Source organism: Trichosurus vulpecula, chromosome 7 (genome assembly GCF_011100635.1).
Source record: "Trichosurus vulpecula isolate mTriVul1 chromosome 7, mTriVul1.pri, whole genome shotgun sequence".
Taxonomy (NCBI): domain Eukaryota; kingdom Metazoa; phylum Chordata; class Mammalia; order Diprotodontia; family Phalangeridae; genus Trichosurus; species Trichosurus vulpecula.
This window is the reverse complement of record NC_050579.1, coordinates 225,724,770-225,748,337: the sequence shown is the minus strand read 5'-3', so window position 1 is coordinate 225,748,337 and position 23,568 is coordinate 225,724,770. Positions and strand designations below refer to the sequence as shown.

At 34.0% G+C, this 23,568-nt stretch overlaps 1 protein-coding gene across 1 annotated transcript in view; it reads left to right on the top strand.

Annotated features, from left to right (window-relative positions):
* TINAG (tubulointerstitial nephritis antigen) overlaps window positions 1–23,568 on the top strand; it is a 202,887-nt gene that overhangs the window by 165,852 nt on the left and 13,467 nt on the right. The gene's annotated exons all lie outside the window — the stretch shown is intronic.

The following is a 23,568-nucleotide window of genomic DNA, read 5'->3' as shown; positions in this document are numbered from 1 at the left end:
TAAGACAAGTCAATAAGTATTTGTGAAGAGCCTACTAAGAGCCAGACAATGTACAGTGAGGGTACAAAGAAGGGCAAAAAGTCCTTGCTCTCAAGAAACTCACAATGCGATGATTCAGGTAACCTGAAAACCACTATGTAAAAAAGTATGTACAGATGAACATCTGTACTAGAGAATGAACTAAAAATGAGGAGATCTGGGAAAGGTTTCTTTTAGAAGGTGGGGCTTTAGCAGAGATTTGAAAGAAATCATGGAAGCCAGAAGGTGGAGATGAAGAGGGAAAGAGTTCCATGCATGAGGAAAAGCCAGGTGAAATCCCCTGACTCAGGATATGGAGTGTTGTATTTAAGGAAAACCAAGGTGTCACTGGATCTCAGAGTACATGAAGGGAGTAACTTATGAGAAACCTAGAAAAGCAGGGGAGGGCTAGGTCATGAAGGGATTTAAAAGACGAGCAGAAGATGTTATATTAGGTCATATGGCTGATAGGGAGCCACTGGACTTTATTCAACAAGGAGGCAACTGGATCTCTACTTTAGGAAGCAAGAAGATAAACTGAAATGGGGAGAGATTTGAGGCAGGAATACAAATCAGTAGGATACCATCATAGTCCAGGTGATACATGCTAACCCTAGGGTAGTATCAGTGTCAGTGGAGAGTAAGCATATCAGAGAAATGTTATGAAGGTACAATAGGCATGGCTTAACAACTGATAAGAAGTAAGAGAGTATAAAGAGTTAGGAATTATACCTGTGATGCAATCCTGAGTGACTGGGAGGATGATTCCTTTGACAGAAATAGGGAAATAAGAAAAAGAGGAGGTCCTAATTGGGACAAATAATGAATTCAGTTTGGGACATGTAGAATGTAAGATGTCCATAGGAAATCCAGTTTGAGGTGTTGAATACGCAATTTGAGATATGATACTGTGGGTCAGCAAAGAGCTGAGGGAAAATAGATCTGAGTACCATACATATAGAGATAGTAACTGAATCCATGGGACTTGATGAGATCACCAAGTAAAAGAATGTAAAGGGAGAAGAAGAAAAGGCCCAGGACAGACCCTTAGAGAACAACCAATGTTATTGAGCTATATCTAAATGAAAACCCAGCAAAGAAGTCTGAGGAATGCTAAGGCAAGTAGGGGAAGAAAAATAAGAGAGTGTTGTTGCAATAACCTAGAGAAGAGAGCTTCAAGAAGAGGGTCAAAGACGTTAGAGAAGTTAAGAAAAATTAAGATTGAGAAGAAGCCATTAGATTTGGCAATACGGAGATGACTGGCAACTTTAGATACAGCAATTTTAGTTGCATGATGGCAAAATAGAGATTTAAGAAGGGAGTGACTAAAGGAAATGGATGTACAGACTGCAGATAGTCTTCTCAAGAAGCTCAGCCACAGAAAGGAACAGAGATTTAGGATAACACTTATCAGGAATTAATGGATCAATGATTTTTGATGGTGGGAAAGATTTGGTCATGTATATTGTAAGTAATAGAGAAGTTGTCAGTGAACAATGAGAGTTTGAAGATTACTGAGAAAGTGGGGACCATAGTGTGAACAGTCTTCAAGAGAAGACGGGATAGAATAGGTTCACTCGTGCAAAGACAAGATTAGCTTTCACGAGGAGAAGGGGCACTTCTTCATGTGAGACAACGGTGTACAAAATAGTGGCAAAAGCTCTCTGAGTCTATGACTGCCTTGTAGAAATGTGTATTTGTGTCTTACCAACTTCTGTCAATTGTAAACTCCTCTAGAGTTTGAGTCAATCATACCTTGCAAATCATAATATCACTGTAATTGTCATCATTAGAGTTGGAAAAAAATTAGAATTTTTTCCCCATTATTTTCTTTGTCCCCTACATAGTTGGGGAAAGTATTTTCCCACTGTCACCTGTGTCCCTTATACAATGATTTTACAGATCAGAAAACTTAAGTTATACTAAGTTAAATGATTTCCACAAAGCCATAGAATTTTGTATCTCTTATTGAATCTAAAACTGACCTTGAACATCATTAATACTCACCAAGTAGCTGTTGAATCAATCTCTCATTTATATACAATTATTTCATTTAATTTTAAAGTGAATATTGAGTGGATTCATTCTCCATGTAAATTATTTACTGTTCCTCTTGATTTGTATACTTTTTATTGATAAAAGAAGTATGAAAATAGAGAGAATTATTCAGATAATTTGTACATGGCTTCTTCTGAGTATTTATATGTAACCCTTAACAAAGTGAATGGCTAAACATTCAATCTCTGAGGGTGTAAATATTTGAAGATGTGTCCTCAGAGAAGGCCAAATGTCAAAGTCCAGTTTATCATAAATATTTTTTTTGCTTTTTGGAAGGGCAATTGGGGTTAAATAACTTGCCCAAGGTCACACAGCTAGTACATGTGTCAAGTGTCTGAGGTCAGATTTGAACTCATGTCCTCCTGACTCCAGGGAGGGCCGGTGCTCTACTGACTGCACCACCTAGCTGCAGCTTATCATAAATCTTAACACAAGCTGGAAATTTTTTTCCCCCCAAAACACCCAGCTTTGTAAAAAAAAGATACTGTTGACATTCATGGCTAGTTTTGACACTCTCTCAATGGATTTTATCTGGACACACCACAATGGGCTCACATGAACTTTGATGATTTCTGTTAGGGGTGGGATGGGGAAATAGGCCTATGCTTTTATTAATTGGTACAGGGAAGTCTTGATGTGGAAACTCCATCTAATAATTCTCATTAGCCACTTCTAGACTTAGAGGGTTGCCTGAGATGGAGAGCTGAAGCAACTTGGCCAGAGTTACTCATTCAGTTCATATCACAACCAACATTTCAGTTCAGGTCTTCCTGATATGGAGATCTGATATCTATCCTCTACGCCAAGCTGTCTGTCTACCTTGATGAATATGTCATCAATATAAAGAAGAGAGAGTGATAGCTCTCCACCAAATGAGACACTTCTCACCAAACCTCGAATCACGCACATCCTTGTTATTTTTTTCTTCCACATTTGCTTCCTAGGTTCAGTTAATACTATATTTGTTCTCTATCTCTCTCATGAAATATGATGTGCCTCCTTAATTAATGATAGGATCAGAGTTAACAGGTTTAATTCTTAGGATATAGGCTCTGAAAATATGAAAAGTGATTCAGGTAATTAGTAATAAAGCTTTTCCACAATATTGGCAAAGACAGCAAAGGATGGGACTAATTGATATTGTAGGGGGTATGAAAAGACAGGCACATTGACGCATTATTGGTAGAGATATGAATTTGAAAAAAACATTCTGAAAAGTTATTTGGAATTATGCTAAAATAAATTTCTAAAATTTTCATTCCCTTTGACCTAGAAAATCTCTTGCAAGGCATATATCCAGAGGAAGTTACTGATAGAAAAAGTCTTAATTTATATTTATAGAGGCTTTTTTTTTTGATAGTAGTAAAACACTGAAAACCTGATACTCATCATTTAGAGAATGTTTAATCAAATTGTGTTATGTGAATATGATGGAATATTACTTTTCAATAATAATTAATATGAAAAATATGGGGAGTCCCAGGAAGACAAATGAATTGATCCTAAATGAATAACGTAGCCAAGGGAAATTCATGTATATGTATATGTATGTGCATTTGTATATGTATGTGTATATGTACATGTGTATGTTTATGGGTATGTGTATAAATCTAGGTTTAGGTAGGCATAGGTATATGTAACCATAACAACATAAAGGCAAAGGACAATAACAAAATTGAAGCTGTATGCTATGTCATCATGATGATGATACTAAAAATCTCCCCTGCCCCACCCAAAATATAAGAATATACCTACTTTTTTGCAGAGATTCAGTAGTATAGATGTAGAACACTACATATTCTGTCAAATATGATTGACATGTAGGTTAATTTTGTTGCGCTGTCTTTTTGTTATTCTTCTCCCCCTCCCCCATTTTAAGGTATGGCTCTCTGGGTATAGAAGGAGCAGGAATATATTGGGAAATATAGGTCATTTAAAAATGCACATTCTAATGCACATTCTAAAACAAGATGAAAAAAAATTCTAAAGGCCTCTTTCTGCCCCTCAAATCTAAGGCATAGTGATACCCAACCCCTTTATACTGCACAATAATAGAGATAACTGACCTTAGACTCAATGAGAGCCTAGCTGATTTGAACCCTGTTCACTAGAAATTGAATTTAGAAAAAAAGACACCTTGACTTCTTTTCCCTTCTGCCATGGAGTCTATTTCTACTTATCTTTGATAGAAGTTCTCTTATAATTAACATTTTTGGATAACTCTCTTTCATTTACAATTCTATCCTACTCAATAGACAATGATAAGAATTTTTGGAATGAAGGGACTAACTGTCCCTAGCAGAAAAAAAAACATTCATAAGATAGCAAAAACATATTTATCTTTATCTTATACTCACTGCATTTATCTTTTAAACATAGGTGCATGGGGTGCTAAGATTTGATCTGCAATATCAGCTCTAAAAGCAAAACTCTATATGCCTAGTAGTCATTACTTTGCTATTGTCACAGCTCACATCTTGGTGGTTTCTTTTTTTCGCTCTACTGTACTTTCATTTCCTTAATAAGAATAGCTAGAGTTCCATATCAGTCTCCCTTATATATCGGTTCCCTCTTATCCTTCAGAATTTCCTGTGCATGTAGATAGTACAAAACTTTCCAGGTTATTCACTTGTTAGGAATTTTACTTTATATTGGATTAGATCTACTAACATAACCTGTGACAGACATGTTCTGACAGAAAGTTATTAGAGATTGAGACTTGCTATAGAGAATCAAGAGAGTTGCTAATACAGCTGGGAACCTATCAACAACCATTGGTTTTAGGAAGCTGTCATCAAATTTAGATCCATCAAATCATTTGAACGTGGTCTCTTGTCCGTAGTGGAGGTAGACTTCCTTTCAGTGTGAAAGCAAGTCCTGGTGATTTTTCCCTCTTATAATATCTAGATATTAAAATAGTTTATAATAGCATAGATTTCATAGGATCATAGATTTGTAGTTGGGAAAGACCTTATGGGATATCAAATCCAACTCTCGTGTTACAGATGAGGAAAGTGAAAGTCAGAGAGATTGAGTTACTTGTCCCAGGTTACACAGTTCGTAAGTGTCTTAGGTAGGATTTAAGTCAAGGTCTGACTGATTTTAAGTTCAGTGTTACAAAAGCTTGATATATAAAATCCATACAACAAGTTAAGGAGTGACTATACCAAAGAAGCATTTTTAAGGTGACATGGATTTTATTTTATAAATTCAAAAATGATATAAAATTCTATTAAAACACCCAGGCACTTGCAAGGAATGATTGCCAAGATTTAGAAAACTGAAGTATACTATGAAGACTTTATGGATGAAAAGGCATGTTTTTGAATATTTTTAAAGTTTGACAATTAACTTTATAAGTAGAATATTTGGCATGTTTATGGGTAAAAAAATTAATGATTATAGGGTGTGAAGGATATTATTTCTGCTTCAAGTAATTTCTTGTGATCTTCCCAGCTGCTAGTGTCCTACCTGCATCAAATGGCCTCATGCCTATTTTTGTGGAACTTATTACCTATTGCTTCCTCCAGTAAGATAGCAATCTAAGGAAGCATTTTTAATTGGCAAACATAAATAATCCAATGGGCAATTTATTCCTTTCCCCATTTCCTGTTTTTCATTATTTTAAATAGTGAATATTGTCTGCTTTGTATATGTAAGAACTGAAAAACAGTAATTTTGTTTCTTTGGAGTCTAGCCCAGAATGTATTTTGAGGTTATAGTTTCAAGTTAGAAGGGACCTCAGGGACCATTTATTTTGACTTCCTCATTTTATGCATGGGAAAATAGAAGATGAAGGAAAGCAAATGAATTGTACTGGTAGTAGATTTAATGGGTAGGATTTGAATCAAAATTTTATAATTCTTAAGTCAGTGCTCTTTTTCTTGCACCTTACAAAATAAATACTGTGATATTAGGAAAAAGGGCCATGGAGCAATGAAAACGGAAAATAAAACTTCTTTGAATTCATAGGTTAAGCCATTGAACAAATATATTCTGATCTTCAGGAACTATTTTTCATGTAAAGTAAGATACTTTATAAATAAAAGATCATGGATTTATACTGGGAAGGGTCTTGTTTAACCTCCTAATTTTGCAGATAAAGATTTAGAAGCCTAGAAAAGCTGAGTGATTTGTCCAAGGTCAAATAGGTATTAAGTTCCAAAGGGGATGATTTGAACTTATGTCTTTTGACGTCAGATCCCTTGGTTTTCTAATGCAACACATTGCTTATCTCATCATATAATAACATTCCACATACAAAGAAATGCATATTTTAGGGAATTATATCATTAACTTTAGGCTAAAAGAGATTATCATCAATTTTCCATTATATTTTGATCTAATCATCAGTGTAAAGCTGTACTCAACATTATCAAACATGGACAGGAGAGAGAGTCTTTACAACAACAATTTCCAATATTGAACTACCTTGCCCAATGTTCATGCTTTTTATTCATGGCTTATATGGCAATTTTTGAGACATTTAACATTCTTTGGTGAAGACAGGACTTTGGTTAATATTTCAAATTTAGATTTTCTTAGTGAAAATATTCCCTACTAAAACAAAATATTCTGTGAAGAAATTTAACTTGTATAACAATACTAGATTGCAGAAGTGGAGAAAGGTGGCTATGAGGTGAAGGCCAGAAATTTGGATTTGGAGTCAGGAAGACATGGATTCCAGGACTATAAGTGACATACATAGTCTGCAAAAGTCTATTTAACCTTTTAGTGTCTTCCATAGCTCTTTGAAACTGAAGTAGAGGAGGAGACCTTGATCTTCACCACTAGAGAGTACTGGGAGTTCCCTAAAGAGATGAGATAGAATCATAGAACTTATCTGGAACCAAGGGAGGTCCAGGGACTTGTTCAAAATAACAGAAGTAGTAAATTTAATCCTGGTCTTTTGTCTCCAAATCAAAGTTCCTGTCTAAAATAAATGAATAAATGAATGAACAAATAAATAAGTAAGCAAATACATCACTAAATACATTGAATGAATGATTTTAAGTGACATTTATCACATTAAAATGGACCCAAATAATAAGGAAAATATCCTTAAAATATGAAAAATGTTAAACAGGTCTTAAATCCTCCACTCAGAACTATTAAATAAATAAGCCATTGAGAAATAACCCATAAACCTGGAGGAAGCAGCTGAAATAGTGGGTGTCTTAAAAGGAAATATTTGCCTTCAGATAGAATTGTAGAGGCCGACTAAATTTTAAGTGCCAGGTTTTACTCAGGTGCTATCTCCTTCTTGTGCAGATCTAGTCCCAAGAGAATGTAGTTTTGGGTATATTATTTCATGTTTAGTTTCTAGTAAAGTATTTGTACTATTTTCATTAACATGCATCTTTTCTAGAGATATCACCAAACCTTGAAGACAAACAAAAAAACCACCAATATTTTTGGTTTACATATGCAAAGATTATTTAAAATAATGAAATAGAAAACAGAAAAGGGGCAAAGGGTTAATTTTTTATTAGATTGAACTTCTTGAGAGGAAAACAAAAATTGTGAAGGCCTCTTGAGTTCATATTTTTGTTTTATAATCAATAAAGCACAGTTTACATTTCCATTCCATCCAACACAATGGCTGTGAAAAATGCTTCCTGAGATAGATCAGAAATAATTGTGCTAAGAGCAAGTGTACAAGATGAGAAGATCTTCATATTCTTCAGAATAGTCATCTACTCATAAGGAAACAATAGTTTGTGCAGTATAATAACCAGTCATATAATTATGGAACTTTTTGCACATATATCAGGATCACAAAATCAGATGTGGAGCTGGCAGGGAATTTTGAAGTTGTCTAAGCCAACTTCTTCTTTTTACTGTTAAGGAAAATGAATCACCAAAAGGTTAAGTGACTTTCTCAAGATCACACTGGTAGCTTGTGGCACAACCAAAATTTGAACCCATGTTCTCTGAATCTAAAATGAATACTCTTTCTGATATCTATCTATCTATCTATCTAATCTATTTAGATATGTATATATAATATATATACTCAGTATATGTATGTATAGAAATATACATACATACATATATACTATACCGTAAAGAGTACACATTTAGAGAATATATATACAAATGTGTATATATGTGTGTATGTATATAGTGTGTGTATGTATTTGTATAAATATAGTGCATGTATGTATTTCTACAGCATACATATATATGCATATCTATCTATCTATCTATCTATCTATCTATCTATCTATCTATCTATCTATCTATCTACCTGTCTATCACTCCAGTACTTCAGGCACCTGGGTATCATGATACCTAATAGCAGAAAAAATTCAGGAATGAAATTAATTAAGAAAAATGTCATCTCCAAAGAAGCAAGACACAAAGTCTCCACATTTTATGAATAATTATAAGATTTTTCTTATTGTGTCCTTTTAAATCTTTGTGTCTTTATTTCTCTCAAGCAGACTCTCACTAACATGACCTCATGAATTCTACATAGTAGTAAAAGGGAAAATAGCAGTTCTATGAGACCAATTTCTTCTGTTTCAGGGTATCCAGTTTTGAAGATAGGGAATTAGTCTGATTTCTATGAGCCACAACAACTGCCCTTTATTATATTGGATTGCTAGTCTAGGATCAAGAAAGAAAAAAAAATTGAAGGACAGGGGAAATACCTGAGAGATGTAAGGCAACCTATATATTCTCCTGATAGATGGGAATTGCTGGCCATTTATCACAGGTGTTCATAACCTCAGAACTGTACAACTGCATCTATAGTAAAACATGACATTTCTGCCCTCATTTGGGTTTTAAGGTCATAACTTTTTCCTCTAATTCTTTTTCAGAGGCATCTGTCTTTTAAATATCCTGAAACTTTTAATAAGCATCTATACAAGAAAAGGGAGGGATGGTTAGGTAGTTGCCTGAAAAATATCTTGGGGTTTGAGTTTCATGGAGTTGTGTCTTGAAGTAAAAGAAGTATATTAGCAGATATATATGAAAAAGGAGATGCTCCTATCATAGTGGACTGAAGAGTATGCATAGATATATGCAGGGGTATATTAATAAATGTTTAACAACTGGGTCTCCAAAAAGCAGGACACTTTTAAGTTTATTCTGCATTATTCACATTTTCTATAGTACTTTATTATGTCTAGACAATCAGCAAAACAATATGTCTTTATTTATAGTATTTGACAATTACTGAGGTGTAAATGCTCACACATTGAACAGTTGTAGTTTGAACTGACTCTAGCTTATCTCTGCATACAAGTATGCACAAATGAGGAAGAGTTCACAATGAGAACAGAGAATGGCTAAATTCTGGAACATACCTAGAACACTGAGTACATGAAGATGAACAATATGAAATAAAGCTTGAACGGTAGGTGGGAACCAGATTGTGGAAACTTAGACTAAGGAATTTATATAGAGTGATGAACTTGGAGTCAGGACAGATGGATTCATTTCCAAACTAAGGCCTTCACTAACTAATGGACAATAAGGTGCCAATGATGGTGTTTGAGTAAGGAAATAACATGATTGTGAATGTTCTGTAAAATTGTGAGGGATGGATTAGAGAGGGAGGAATGAAGACAGGGAGACGAGCTGGGAGGCTGTTGTAAAAGTTCAGAAAAGAGGTGATCTGGATCTGAATTAAATTACCACTGTTCCATCTTCCTCTCCCACAACCAAAAGACTGTTTTGATTAATTTGCTTTGGTGTCATTTAATGGAAGTTTGTACCCATTTGAATGCTAATATTTCACAGTGTCTATAAAATAACTGGTCTTAATAAAAATGGTGCTTACAATGGTGATAAAGAAAACATTTTTAGGGAAGAAAAGATCATCTACAACTAAACACAAGGGGTTGACAGATTTACAAAGTAAAAATTATAACCCTCCTCACACATTAGTAAAAACATTAATTTGGATGATCATAAAGGAACACCTAGGGATATGCTGATAAACAACAGCAGCTGTATAAAAGCAGACAATCAGAAGATGAGGATTTAATTTTTTTTATTTTCCAAAGATGCCCACAAATTGCCTCAGTGTATATAGCTGCATAGCAAAGGAAAATGTGCCTGCCTGAACTTTCTGCTACTTCCTTTGTAAGGAGATGCCATATCCCTCTAAATATCTAAAGAAATGAGTTTTTCAATAATGAGGCAGCAGCAATCTATAGTGGTGAGTTCTAGGGTAACTCTTAACCTCTTTTTGACTTCAATTTCCTCATCCATAAAAGAGGACTAATAAAAAATACACAACATCCCTCTCATGGTTATTAGGAGTAAAGTACTTAGAACTTAAAGTCCTCTATTTTAAGAGCAAAAGAAAGTTGATTTTATGAGAGGAGTTAAGCTTGACTTGTGGACATCCCATATTATGTTCTTTTGCATTTCTCTAACGATATCCAACACACACACACACACAAACTATATATGTATGTATGCACGTGTATGTATATACATACCTATATATACACATACATGCTATATAAACACATATTTATATTCACACATATAAATATATACATGTATATATATGCATATACATGCACGTTCATATATATATGTATGTATATATATATATATATACATATATATATGTATTTTTATATGTATTTTTTTCCCTCTTAGTGCCTCTAAATAGCCAGGGCTCAGTGTTGACAATTTCTGATCATGTAGAGATTCATAATGATAAAATCAATTTCTCTCTTGTCTTATTATCCACACCTGTAGTGGTTCCTTGAAAATCATTTTCCCATGCAGGAATATAACCAGTTTAACTTTATTGAATTCCTTATGTTTGCTCTTTCCTGTTTACCTTTTTATGCTTTTCCTGAGTCTTGTATTTGAAAGCCAAATTTTCTGTTCAAATCAGGTCTTTTCATCAGGAATGCTTGAAAGTTCTCTATTTCTTCAAGTGTCCACTCCTGCTGCCCCCACCCACCAAAGTATTATATTCTGTTTTGCTGAGTAGGTGATTCTTGGTTTTAATCCTAACTCCTTTGCTTTCTAGAATGTTATATTTCAAACCCTCCAGTTCTTTAATGTTGAAGCTGCCAAATTCTGTGTAATCCTTATTATAGCTCCATGATATTTCGATTGTTCTTTTTGGCTGCTTGAAGTTTTTTCTCCTTGACCTGCAAGCACTGGAACTTGATTATGATGTTGCTGGGAGTTTCATTTTGGGATATATTTGAGGTGATGATTGGTGAATTCTTTCAATTTCTATTTTTCCCTCTGCTTCTAGGATATCGGGGCAGTTTTCAATGATAATTTCTTGAAAATGTTGTCCAAGAATTTTTTTAATGATCATGGATTTAAAGTAGTCCAATAATTCTTAAATTATCTCTTCTGGTTACATTTTCCAAGTCAGTTTTTTTGCATGAGAAATTTCACATTTTCTTCTATTTTTAAATTTTTTTTCATTGTATTTTGATGTCTCATGGAGTCATTAGCTTCCACATGTTTAATTCTGACTTTTAAGAAATTATTTTCTTCAGTGAGCTTTTGTACTTCATTTTTGATTTGGTCAATTCTATTTTGTTTTGTTTAGCATTTTATTTTTTCCAAATTACACATAAAAGCAATTTTAACAATTATTTTTTTTAAAACTTCAAGTTCCAAATTATCTCCTTTCCTCCCTACCTGCTCCCCTCATTGAGAAGGAAAGCAATTTGATATAAGCTATACATGCAGAAGCATGCAAAGCATATTTCCATATTAGTCATGTTGTGAAAGAAAACATAGACAAAATCTCAAGAAAAATAAAGTAAAAAAGTATGTTTCAATCTGTATTCAGACACCATCAGTTCTTTCTCTGGGGACGGATAGCATTTTTTATCACAAGTCATTCAGATATGTCTTGGATCATTGTATTGCTAAGAATAAATAAGTCACACATAACTGATCATCTTACAGACTTAAAATATTCCTATTGTTTTGTAGATAGTATATGTCACTTTACATCAACTTCTGCAATTCTTTCCAGATTTTTCTGAGAGCATTCTGCTCATCATTTCTTATAACACAATGAGATTCCATCAAATATCACATACCATAATTTGTTCAGCCATTCCCCAATTGATGGGCCTCCATTCAATTTCCACCAGAAAAGAGCTGTTATAAATATTTTGTTATGTATTGCTAGATCTAAGGGCAATCATGGTTTAATAGCCCTTTGGGCATAGTTCCAAGTTGCTCTTCAGAATAGTTGGATCAGTTTACAGCTCAATCCACATTTCATTATTCTCCCTATTTTTCCATATCTCCACCAATATTTGTCACTTTCCTTTTCTGTCATATTACACAATCTGGTAGGGATGAGTGGTGTAAGGGCAAGCAAAGTGGGACTTTTTACTGTTTTTTTTTTGGAGTTCTCAGCACTAAGGCAATCAAGTGCTTTTGGTCGAGTTTTACCTTTGTTTGTAGGAAGACCCACACCCTTTTATTAATTAGGTCACTGGAGGTGTGAAGCACTCAAGGGGTATGAAGCTCTCTGACCCTGACAAAGTGTATATATACTCTGAGGTTACCATTTTGTTTGGGGCTCACTTATTGGAAGAATGTAGTGTGATTTGACCAGATGGGACTTTGGGTAGCCATTAAGGAGTTCCCTGGCTTTCAAAACCCAGATGTTGGTGCTTCTCTCTGGTAACTATATATGGAAGGTCTTGGAGAGACAGCTAGAAGCCTGTCTGCTGATTTGTGTTATTTTGCTCTGTTTATACAATTTCTGATTATAACTACTGTTTGTGTTTTCTCTGAGGTTCAGGGTGCTGACTTTTTCCCCTGAACTAAGTGAATGATATATGCATGTTTAATTAAAGTGAGATTGTAAACCCCTTACAGTTGCTTTCCTTAGAAAAGCAGATCAACGAACCTGTGCTAGCAGCCCTCCTGTGTGCTGGTCTTATTTGCCTTACACAGCCAGAGTAGTGGCAAGCAGCATTGTTGTTCCAGGTGACACCTCAGAATTGGTTTAATTTATATTTTCCTAAGAAAAAGTGATTTAGAGATTTTTTCCCATGGCTAGAGATAGATTTGATGTCTTCTCCTGCAAACTGCCTGTTCATATCTTTTGATCATTTATCAATTGACAAATTACTCCTATGTTATTTTTTATAAATTTGATTCATTTCTTTATATATTTAAGAAATTAAGTTTTTATCAGAGAAATTTCTTGTAAATTGTCCCCCATTTCTCTTTTCCTTCTATTCTTGACTGAATTGCTTTTGTCTGTATAATTTAAAAGAATGTAAACAAAACTGTCTTTTTCTACTTTCTGTGATCCTCTTTAAGTCTTGTTTGGCCACAGATTATTTGCTTGTCCACACATCTGACAAGCAAAAATTTTCAAGGTCCCCTAATTTGCTTATGTCTGAATCATAATGATTTCACCCTTTATGTCTGAATCAAATAAGCAGTTTTGTCCTCATCTTGGAACGCAATGTGACATATTCATCTCTATGAGTTTCTACCAAACTGTTGTCCAGTTTTACCAGCAATTGTTGTCTTTTTTTTGTTGTTTATTTTTCAATTGTGACTGATTCTTTATGATTCCATTCAGTGTTTTCTTACCAAAAAATAAAAACCCAAAAGAAAAAAAAACTGGACTGGTTTACCATTTCCTTCTCCAGCTCATTTTGCAGATGAGGAAACTGAGGCAAATAGGGTGAAATGACTTGCCCAGGTTCACATGTTCGGTAAACATCTGAAGTGCAATTTGAACTTGGGAAGCTGAATCTCCCTGGCTTTAGGCTTGGCACTCTCCAATGTGCTGCCTAACTGACCTTTTTTTCAAATAGTGAGTCCCAGAAGTTTGGATCTTTGTGTTTGTCCAACACTAGACTACTGTGGTGATTTAGTAATCTATTTCACTGAATTCATCACTCTATTTCATAGCTTTAACAGATTTTTTGATGATTACTTTGAGATCTGATACAGCTAAGCACCATCATTAACATTATTTTTAATTGATTACCTTGATATTCTTCTTCTTTTATACTTCCAGATGAATTTTGTTATTTTTTCCAGCTCTATATTTTTTGTATTTTGATTGGTATGCACTGAAAAAGTCAATTAATATAAGTAGAATAGTCATTTTTTTATATTGTCTTAGTCTATCTGTGAGCAATTGATATTTATCTAATGGCTTAGATCAGACTTTATTTGTGTGAAAAGCATCTTGTAATTTAGTTTGGGGGTTTGTCTGGGCAGGTAAACTCCCAAGTATTAAATATTGGATGCAGTTATTTAAGATAGAATTTTGATTCCTATCTTTTCCTGCTGGACTTTGTTGGTAATATATAGAAATGCAAATGATTTGTGTGGGGTTTTTCCTTACAACTTTCCTGAAGTTATTAATTCTTTTAACTATTTTTTTTTCTCTAGGGTTCTCTAAGTGTGCCATAATATCATCTGCAAAGAGTCATAATTTTTTTCCTTACTACCTTTTCTAATTCCTTCAATTTCTTATTTTTCTCTTAATACTATAGCTCTCATTTCTAGTACAATGCTGTATAATAATGGTGATAATGGGCACTATTGCTTCACCTCTGATCTTATGGGGAACACTTCTAGCTTATTCCAATTACAGATAATGCTTGCTAATGGTTTTATATAGATACTACATATTTTATGGAAAGCTCCATTTTTTCCTGTGCTTTCTGGTGTTTTTAATAAGAATGAGTGTTGTATTTTGTCGAGTTGTTGAGTGTTTGTATTTTTCTGCATCTATTGAGATGATAATATGATTTTATTACTCATATGGTCAATTAAGCTGATAGTTTTCCTAATACTGAATGAGTCCTGCATTCCTGATATAAATCCCATCAGGTCGCAGAGTATGATCCTTGTGATATATTTCTGTAAGCTTCTTGTTAGTATTTTATTAAAATTTTGGACCAATATTGATTAGGAAAATTGGTCTCTACTGTTCTCTCTCTGTTTTTGCTCTTCTTGGTTTAGATTTAAGCACCATACTTGTGGAAGAACAGGAATTTGGTGGGGCTCCTCCTTTGATTATTTTCCCAAATTGTTTTTATAGTATTGGAATTAGTTCTTTAAATATTTAGTAGAACTCACTTTTTAATCTCTCTAGTCCTGGGAATCTTTTCTTAGGGAACTCACTGATGATTTGTTTAATTTCTTTTTCTAAGCTAAGGTTATTTAAGTAGTATGCTTCCTCTTCCATTCATTTACACAATTTATATTTTGGTAAATATTCATCTATTTCTCTTAAATTGTCAGATATATTGGTTTACAATTTGGCAAAATAGTTCTTAATAATTGCCTTAATTTTCTCTTACTTAGTGTTGAATCCACATTTTTCATTTCTGATATTGCCAATTTGGTTTTCTTCTTCATTTTTAAAAATAAAATTATATGATGGTTTATCCATTTTGTTATTTTTTCCCATAAAACTAGCTCAGAGTTCTACTTATTAGTTCAATAGTTCTCTTATTTTCATTTTCATTAATCTCTCTTACTTTTTTTTAGATTTCCAATTTGGTGTTTAGTTGGGTTTTTAAATTTTGTTACTTTTTCTTTTCTTTTTTTAAATTGTATATCCAATTTACTGATCTGGTCTTTCTCTGTTTTATTTATGTAAGCATGTAAAGGTATAGATTTGCTCCTTAAGCAATCCCTTAGCTACATCCCATAAATTGTGATATTTTGTCTCATTGTTGTCATTCTCTTCAATGAAATTATTCATTGTTTCTATAATACGTTCTTTGTCCCACTCATTCATAAGGATTAATATATAGAATTCCTAATTAGTGTTAATCTATGTTTCTGTATTCTGCTATTGAATGTGATTTTATTGCACTTATATTTAAAAAGGAAGCTTTTAATATTTCTGCTTTTCTGAATTTAGTTGTGATGTTTTTATGATATCCATCATAAATCTTTGTCAAAGTATCATGTACAGCTCAGAAAAAGATACAATCCTTTTTATGCTCATTCAGTTTTTCTTAAGAGGTCTAGCATATCTAAGTTTTCTAAAATTCTATTAATTTCACTAACTTCCTTCTTATTTTTTTTTTGGCTAGATTTATCCAATTCTGACAGAGAGAAGTAGAAGTATAGTATTGTTTTACTCTCTATTGCCTCCTCCAACTCATTTAACTTTTCCTTTAAGAATTTAAATTCTTACCACTTGGTGCATTTCTGTTTAGCATTGATATTTCTTCATTGTCTATGTTAACTTTTATTAAAATATGGTTTCCTTGGTAATCTCTTTTAATCATGTCTTTTTTTTTTGCTTTTGGCTTGTTTGAGATCATGACTGCTAACTGTTTTTTTTTTTAATATTTTAAATTTCATCTGAAACTTAATAGATCCTTTTCCACCCCCTTATTTTTAGACTGTGTGTTTCTGTTCCAAGTGTGCTTCTTATAAATAACAAATTTTTGGATTCTGGATGTTTTTTTTATCATTTTGCTCTCAGTTTCTATTTTATAGTCGAGTTCATCCTATTCACATTCACAGTTATGATTATTAGCTTTGTATTTCCTTCAATTTCCACCTATTAATCTTTCTTCCTTCCTTCCTTCTGCCATTCCTTTCCTTCTTTCTTTCTTTCTTTCTTCCTTCCTTCCTTCCTTCTTTCCTTCCTTCCTTCTTTCCCTCCCTCCTTCCTTCCTTCCTTCCTTCCTTCCTTCCTTCCTTCCTTCCTTCCTTCCTTCCTTCCTTCCTTCCTTCTCTCTCTCTCTCTCTCTCTCTCTCTCTCTCTCTCTCTTTCTCTCTCTCTCTCTCTCTTTCTCTCTCTCTCTCTCTCTCTCTCTCTCTCTCTCTCTCTCTCTCTCTCCCCTCCTCTTTTACCTTTTTCTTTCCCTCTTTCTCTTTAACTTTTTCATCCTCAAAAGTCTATATTATTTCTGACCACTCCCTCTGTTAAGGCAGCTAGGTGGTACAGTGGATGGAGTCCTGAGCATAGAGTCAGGAAGAATTCTTTGTGTGAGTTCAAATCTGGCCTCAGAAAGTTTACTAGTTGTGGGATTCTAAGCAAGCCACTTAACCCTCTTTGTCTCAGTTTCTGCTATTGTCAATGAGAGGGAGAAGGAAATGGTATTGTACTCGAGTATCTTTGCAAAAAAAACCAAAAAACCAAAAAAAACAAACCCAAATGGGCTTACAAAGAGTCAAGCGCAAGTGAAAAATGCCTGAAGAACAATAGGAATGCATCCGTTAGTCAGCCTTCCCTTTAGTCAACCACTCCACTGTAAAAGTACTTCCTTTCACACCTATTTTATGAGTAATTTTTTCCCTTCTGCCTCTTCCTTCCCTTCAACCATTGCATTCCTCTTCTTCATCACTTAATTTTAATTTTTTCGATGTCATCCAATTATAGTCAATTCACACCTATGCCCTCTATGTACACTTCTTCTAAATGCCCTATTAATGATAGAATTGTTAGGAGTTATATGTATCATCTTTCCATATAGGAATGTAAATAGTTTAACCTTCATGAATCCCTTATGATTTCTCTTTCCTGTTTTATCTTTTCATGATTCTTTTCATGATTGTTTTATCTTTTCATGACATATCAAAGTCAAATTTTCTTTTCAGTTCTGGTGTTTCCATTAAGAATGCTTAAAAAATCCTTTATTTCATTAAATATTTATTTTTCACCCTTGAAGGATTATACTCAGCTTTGCAAAATAGAATATATCTTCTTTCTCTTCTTGAATATCATGTTCCAAGTCCCCTCATTTTCCTTTTTTGTTCATTTTTTTAATTTTTAAAATAGTATATTATTTTCACCCCAATTACATCTCAAGACAATTTTTAGCAGTCATTTTTACAAGGTTTTGAGCTCCAAATTTTTTCTCCCTTCCCCCTCCCTCTTTTTAAAGTGGTAGGCAATTTGATATCAGTAATACATGTGCTATCATCTAAAACATATTTCCGTGTTAGTCATAGTTGTGAAAGAAGAAAATGATCAAAAGAAAAAAACATGAAGAAGAATAAAGTAAGTGAAAAAATATACTTCAATCTGCATTCAGAGTCCATCAGTTATTATCTGGATGTGGATAGCATTTTTCTTTGCATGTCCTTTGGACTTGTCTTGGATCAGTGTTTTGCTGAGAGGAGCTGAATCATTGATCATTACACAATGTTGCTGATACTGCGTACAATTCACTTTTCTATGATGCTGTTTTTAGGCATTCTATTTCCAGTTATCTTAATCTTGAAAATCTATATTTTCATAAATATTTATCAATTTCACTCAGATTATCAGATTTATTGGTACATAATTGGGCAAATATTTCCTAATGATTGCTTTGATTTCTTCATTGATCATGATTTCACCCTTTTTTATTTTTGATATTGGATATTTAGTTTTCTTCTTTCTTTTTAAAATCAAATAAAACTAGCTCCTAGAATTATTTATTAGCTCATTAGCTTTCTTTTATTTTCCAGCTTATCAAACTCAATTTTGGTTTTCAGGATTTCCAATTTGATACTTAATTGGGAATTTTAACTTCTTCTTCTTCTTCTTCTTCTTCTTCTTCTTCTTCTTCTTCTTCTTCTTCTTCTTCTTCTTCTTCTTCTGCTGCTGCTGCTGCTGCTGCTGCTGCTTCTGCTTCTTCTTCTTCTTCCCCTGATCTGCCTTCCTTCTGTCAGCCCCCCCCACCTTTATATAATCTCTTCCCCTCCTACTTGCCTTTAAGAGAGATTTCTATATTCAACTGATGGTGCATATTATCCCTTCTTTCATCCAATACTGATGAGAATAAGGTTCAAGCAATGCTCATAGCCCACACTACCATCTTACCTTCCATGTGCCTCGTCAGGTGAAATAACTTACCTCATTCTACCTCTCCCTTCCTTCTGCACCCAGTGTAGACCTCTTTCTCATCAATTAAATTTTTATGTCATTCCCTCAAATTCACTTAATACTTGTGCCCTCTGTCTATGTATATTCTTTCTAGCCATGTTTTTAGTGATACAATTTTTAGGAACTAGAAGTATCATCTTTCCATGTAGCATTGTAAACATTTCAGCTCTATTGAATTCCTTATGTTTTCTGTCCCCTTTTTATCTGTTTATGCTTCGTTTGGGTCTTGATATTAGAGGTCAAATTGTTGCTTTGATTCTGGTCTTCTTATGAAAGCTTGAAATCCTTCAATCTCATTGACTGACCATTTATCTGTTTGCCTGGGGCTACACTGTAGCATGTGGAGGTTTTGCCACTGGAGGTTGCTTTTTTGTATGCAGCTATACTGAAGGATGTGTAGTCTGGTCATTGAAAGTTGTCTCCTTGTCCAGGGCTATCCTGAAGCACATGGAGATTCTCAGAACTAGAGTCTGCCTAGTCCCCTGGCTATGCTGAGGCATATGGTGGTCCTGATGTTTGCCTTTGCCTGGTCCACTGCACTGGGGCTCAGGATTTGCTTTGCAACATTATTTTATGGTTATTTGGAGGTGAATATAGTAGGGTTACAGTGATTTACTGCTTACTCCACCACCTTGGCTCCCAGAAGTGTCCCCCCTGTTCTTTCAGTGTAGAAGCTGCTTGATCTTGTATTATCATTACCGTGGCTCTGCAATATTGTAATTATTTCTCTCTGACTGCTTGCAATATTTTTTCCTTATTCTTGGAACTTTGGAATTTTTCTAAAATATTCTTGGGAGTTTTCATTTTGAAATATCTTTCAGGAAGTGATTGTTAGATTTTTTTTAATTTCCATTTTCACCTCTGGTTCTAGAATATCAGGACAGTTTTACTGGATAATTTCTTGAATAATGATCTCTAAGCTTGTATTAAATTAGCTTTTAGGTAGTCTAACAATTCTTAAATTATTGTTCCTTGATCTACTTCCTGGTTAGTTTTTTTATAATGGGATGTTTCACATTTTCTTCTTTTTTCCCATTCTTTTGAATTTGTTTTGTTGTTTCTTGATGTCTCATGGAGTCTTTAGCTTCCACTTGCTCAAATCCAATTTTTAAGGAATTATTTTCTTCAGTGAGCCTTTGTACCTCTTTTCCATCTGGCAAATTTTATTTTTTTTAAGGAGCTCTTTTCATTAAGTAGATTTTTGGACCTCTTTTACTATTTATTTTTAAGGTGTTATTTTCTTCATTATTTTTTCTTTTAATTTTCTTGTATCCCTCTCATTTTCCTCCTCATTTATTTTCTGCTTCTCTTATTTGTTTTAAAAGTCCTTTTTGAGCTTCTCTAGGAATTCTTTTTGTGCTTGGTCAAATTCACATTTTTTTTTTCTTTGAGATTTTGTATGTAGCTGTTTTGATTTGTCTTCTGAGTTGTTTTCTTGATCTTCCCTGTCACCATAGTAGCATTTTATAGTCAGTTTTTTTTTCTGTTGTTAGATAATTTTCCAGCCTATTTTTTTTTCTTTTTACTTTTAACTTTGTTAAAGATGTACTCTGCTCCTTGGGTGGAGGGGACACTGTCCCCAGCTTCAGGTTTTTGGTGATGTTGTCTTTCAAACTTGTTCTTGGGGTCTATCCATTTTCAGTTCTTCCAAGGTGTTATGATCTAAGGAGAAATGTGGCTAGTGCTCTCCTGGACTATATTCTATTCTGTGAATGATCATAAGCACTCTTCTCTTCTCCATTACTGTGATCAAAGTCCCTGCTTCTCTGTGGCCTCAAGTACTCTTCTTCCTTATAGCCCTGGAAATATTATTCAGGGCCTTGCTCTCCCATGGCTACAAGCACTAGTGCTCTTTTTTGCCTTCAGCTTGTACCAGTGATCCTGCTTCCCTGTAAATGAGCTGAAGTGCTCTACCTTGGAAATGTTACCAGGGCTCCCATCTCTCTGGGGATACTCCCCTTCACCCTGGACTGCAACCCAGAACTGTATGTGGGTAATGCAACATGGTCCTTCTACCAGTACCAGCAAATGTGATCCCCTTACTGTTTGTCAGATGAGAGCCCCCAAATTGTTGCTGCTGCCTCACCTATTTCACCTACTTCCAAGGCCTGCTGCTGGTTGCCATGGCATGGCCTGCACTACACTTTGGGCCTGACCACCATTCTGATGAGATGAACTTTTCCTGCCTATCTTTTAATTTGTTATGGGCTAGAAAATTGTTTCACTCCAATCTTTTGTTTTTCTACTTCAAAATTTAATTTGATGCACTATTTTAAAGTTGTTTCTATGGGAATTTTGGAGATTCCAATTGAGTTCCTGATTTTCTTCTGTAATCTTGGCTCTGCCCCCTCACCCCATCCCCATTTATGCCTTTTCTAGGTAAACTTTTTTTTTTCTCCCAGTGCTCAGTACAATTCTCTGCCAACAGTACATGTTTAATAGATATATTATGTCTTTGGATACAGTAATGTGCTTTATAAATGTGTGCAAAGGACTTGCAGAGCAATAAGAACAATAACAATAACAACATTTACCACCAATTTTTAGAATATATGTGTGTGTGAAAATATACATATATACTATGTACATATATTATTGTTATTTATTACTTACATGTGCATTACACACACACACACACACACACACACACACACACATATATATATATATATATACACACACACACACACACACACACACACACACACACACACACATAGATGGATGGATGCCACACATACATATATAAAAACTTCTGGATCTATAGACATTGGGGTACTGTGTCCCCTTCATTTCCACTAAGACACCCATCTGTTCTGTATCCACACAGGTTGTCCAGACTCTAATCAGTCCTGGGTAAGCCTGGTCTTTAAGGATATGGAAGCTAGGTTCCTTTTCCCACATTCATTGTGTCTTTGAATACTGACCCTGGAATTCTAGGAACATATTATTTAAACTTGAGACTTGAGCTCACATTTAGGGAGTCCCAAAAAGGGGAAGTAAAAGAAATGGTATGTTGTAACATATATTAGACAATGCCTAGCATAAATCAAGTTTGGGACAGGAATTTCTTTCATGAAAAAGAAATGCTAATTTTTTTTTATAAGTGAATATTAACACTAAGACAAATTAAAAAGCAATAGTATTAATTATTACAATAATAGGAGGTTGATATTTAAAAAATGCCTATGTAGTATTTTGTTGCATTACTGATTAGTCATTTCCATTGCATCTTGACTGTAGAAATAATTCCTGGTATATGTTTCCACTGGACCAGTTCTGGTCTAATTTTCTTGTTGGTCATCTTTTTCAAGTGTATTGGAATATTTGCCCGGGATTCTTATTCTTCCCAAGCCTGCTGGTCAGTTCTGCTTTAGTGGGATCCAAAACCTCCATATTTGTCAAACTTGTAGATTGCTTTTAAGTATGTATGTGTATATATATATATATATATATATATATATATATATATATATATATATATATATATCAAGAATTATGTTTAATCATCTATTCAGAAAAATAGGTACAAAGTTTAAAAGGTGGCCAGTTTACTTAGTCGAGTTCATGCTCCATGTGGTATAGATATAATTTAGCTCTTGGCCCTACTACTCCTTTGAAAATAAAAGGCACTTCAAAAGTGCTTCCATATTGGCTCCTTGATGATCAAGGATGTCCTGGAAGGCCTGTGATTCCAAGACAACAACCCTGACCTTTTAAACATTGATTTGATAGCACAGACTTATCAAATACTGCTTTCAGTTAGCTGTCTTGTTAAAAAGGATATAATAAATTAATTCATACTAAGTTAAAGTGTGGCAATATAGTATTTCTAGGGATATTTTCATTTTATCTAGGGACAATCAATACTTTAATACAATATAATGATGTCTAAAGGCAAGTTTTTAGATCTTAGAAATAAATTGGTGAGAAAGTTGTGGGCCCTCAAATAATACACTCACTGACACATATATGTCTATAAGTATACATATATGAGTGAGTATATATATATATATATATATATATATATATGTACACACACATATATGTGTATGTGTGTGTGTACTGCCATTTTATAAGGGCAACCATGAATATAAAGTTTACCATTAGAGAATTATGTAGTGCCAATGAAAAACAGTTGATACATGGGAAAACATGACTTCTTATGATCATAGATTAAAAGATTTGTAGGATATTGGAGGCTATCTATTTGAACAAACTCCTTTCATAAATTTGGAAAGAAACCCAGGGAAGTTATTGACTTATCCAAGGTCACACAGATGATCAAAGTGGCATAGAAATAATTTCAACTCAGGCTATTTAACCCTAATCTCAGTTGTTTTTCCACTACACTTCATTCCACCCTTAATTTAGAAAAAAAATGCAAACTTTTTTTATGGGCTTATCTGTTGGATATGGTACAATGAAGAGCTCTGAACTTAAAGTCATAATACTTAGATTCAAATACTTATTATGCTTCTTATTATCCCTGTGACTATGAAAAATTCACTAAACATCTCTAAACTTTAGTTATTACATCTATAAAATAAAACAGCTGGGCCAGACGGACTCCAAATCCCATCAAGCTTCATATCTATGATCATATGATCATATGTGTTCCTAAATATAGAAAAACAAGCTATGTTAAATCCCTG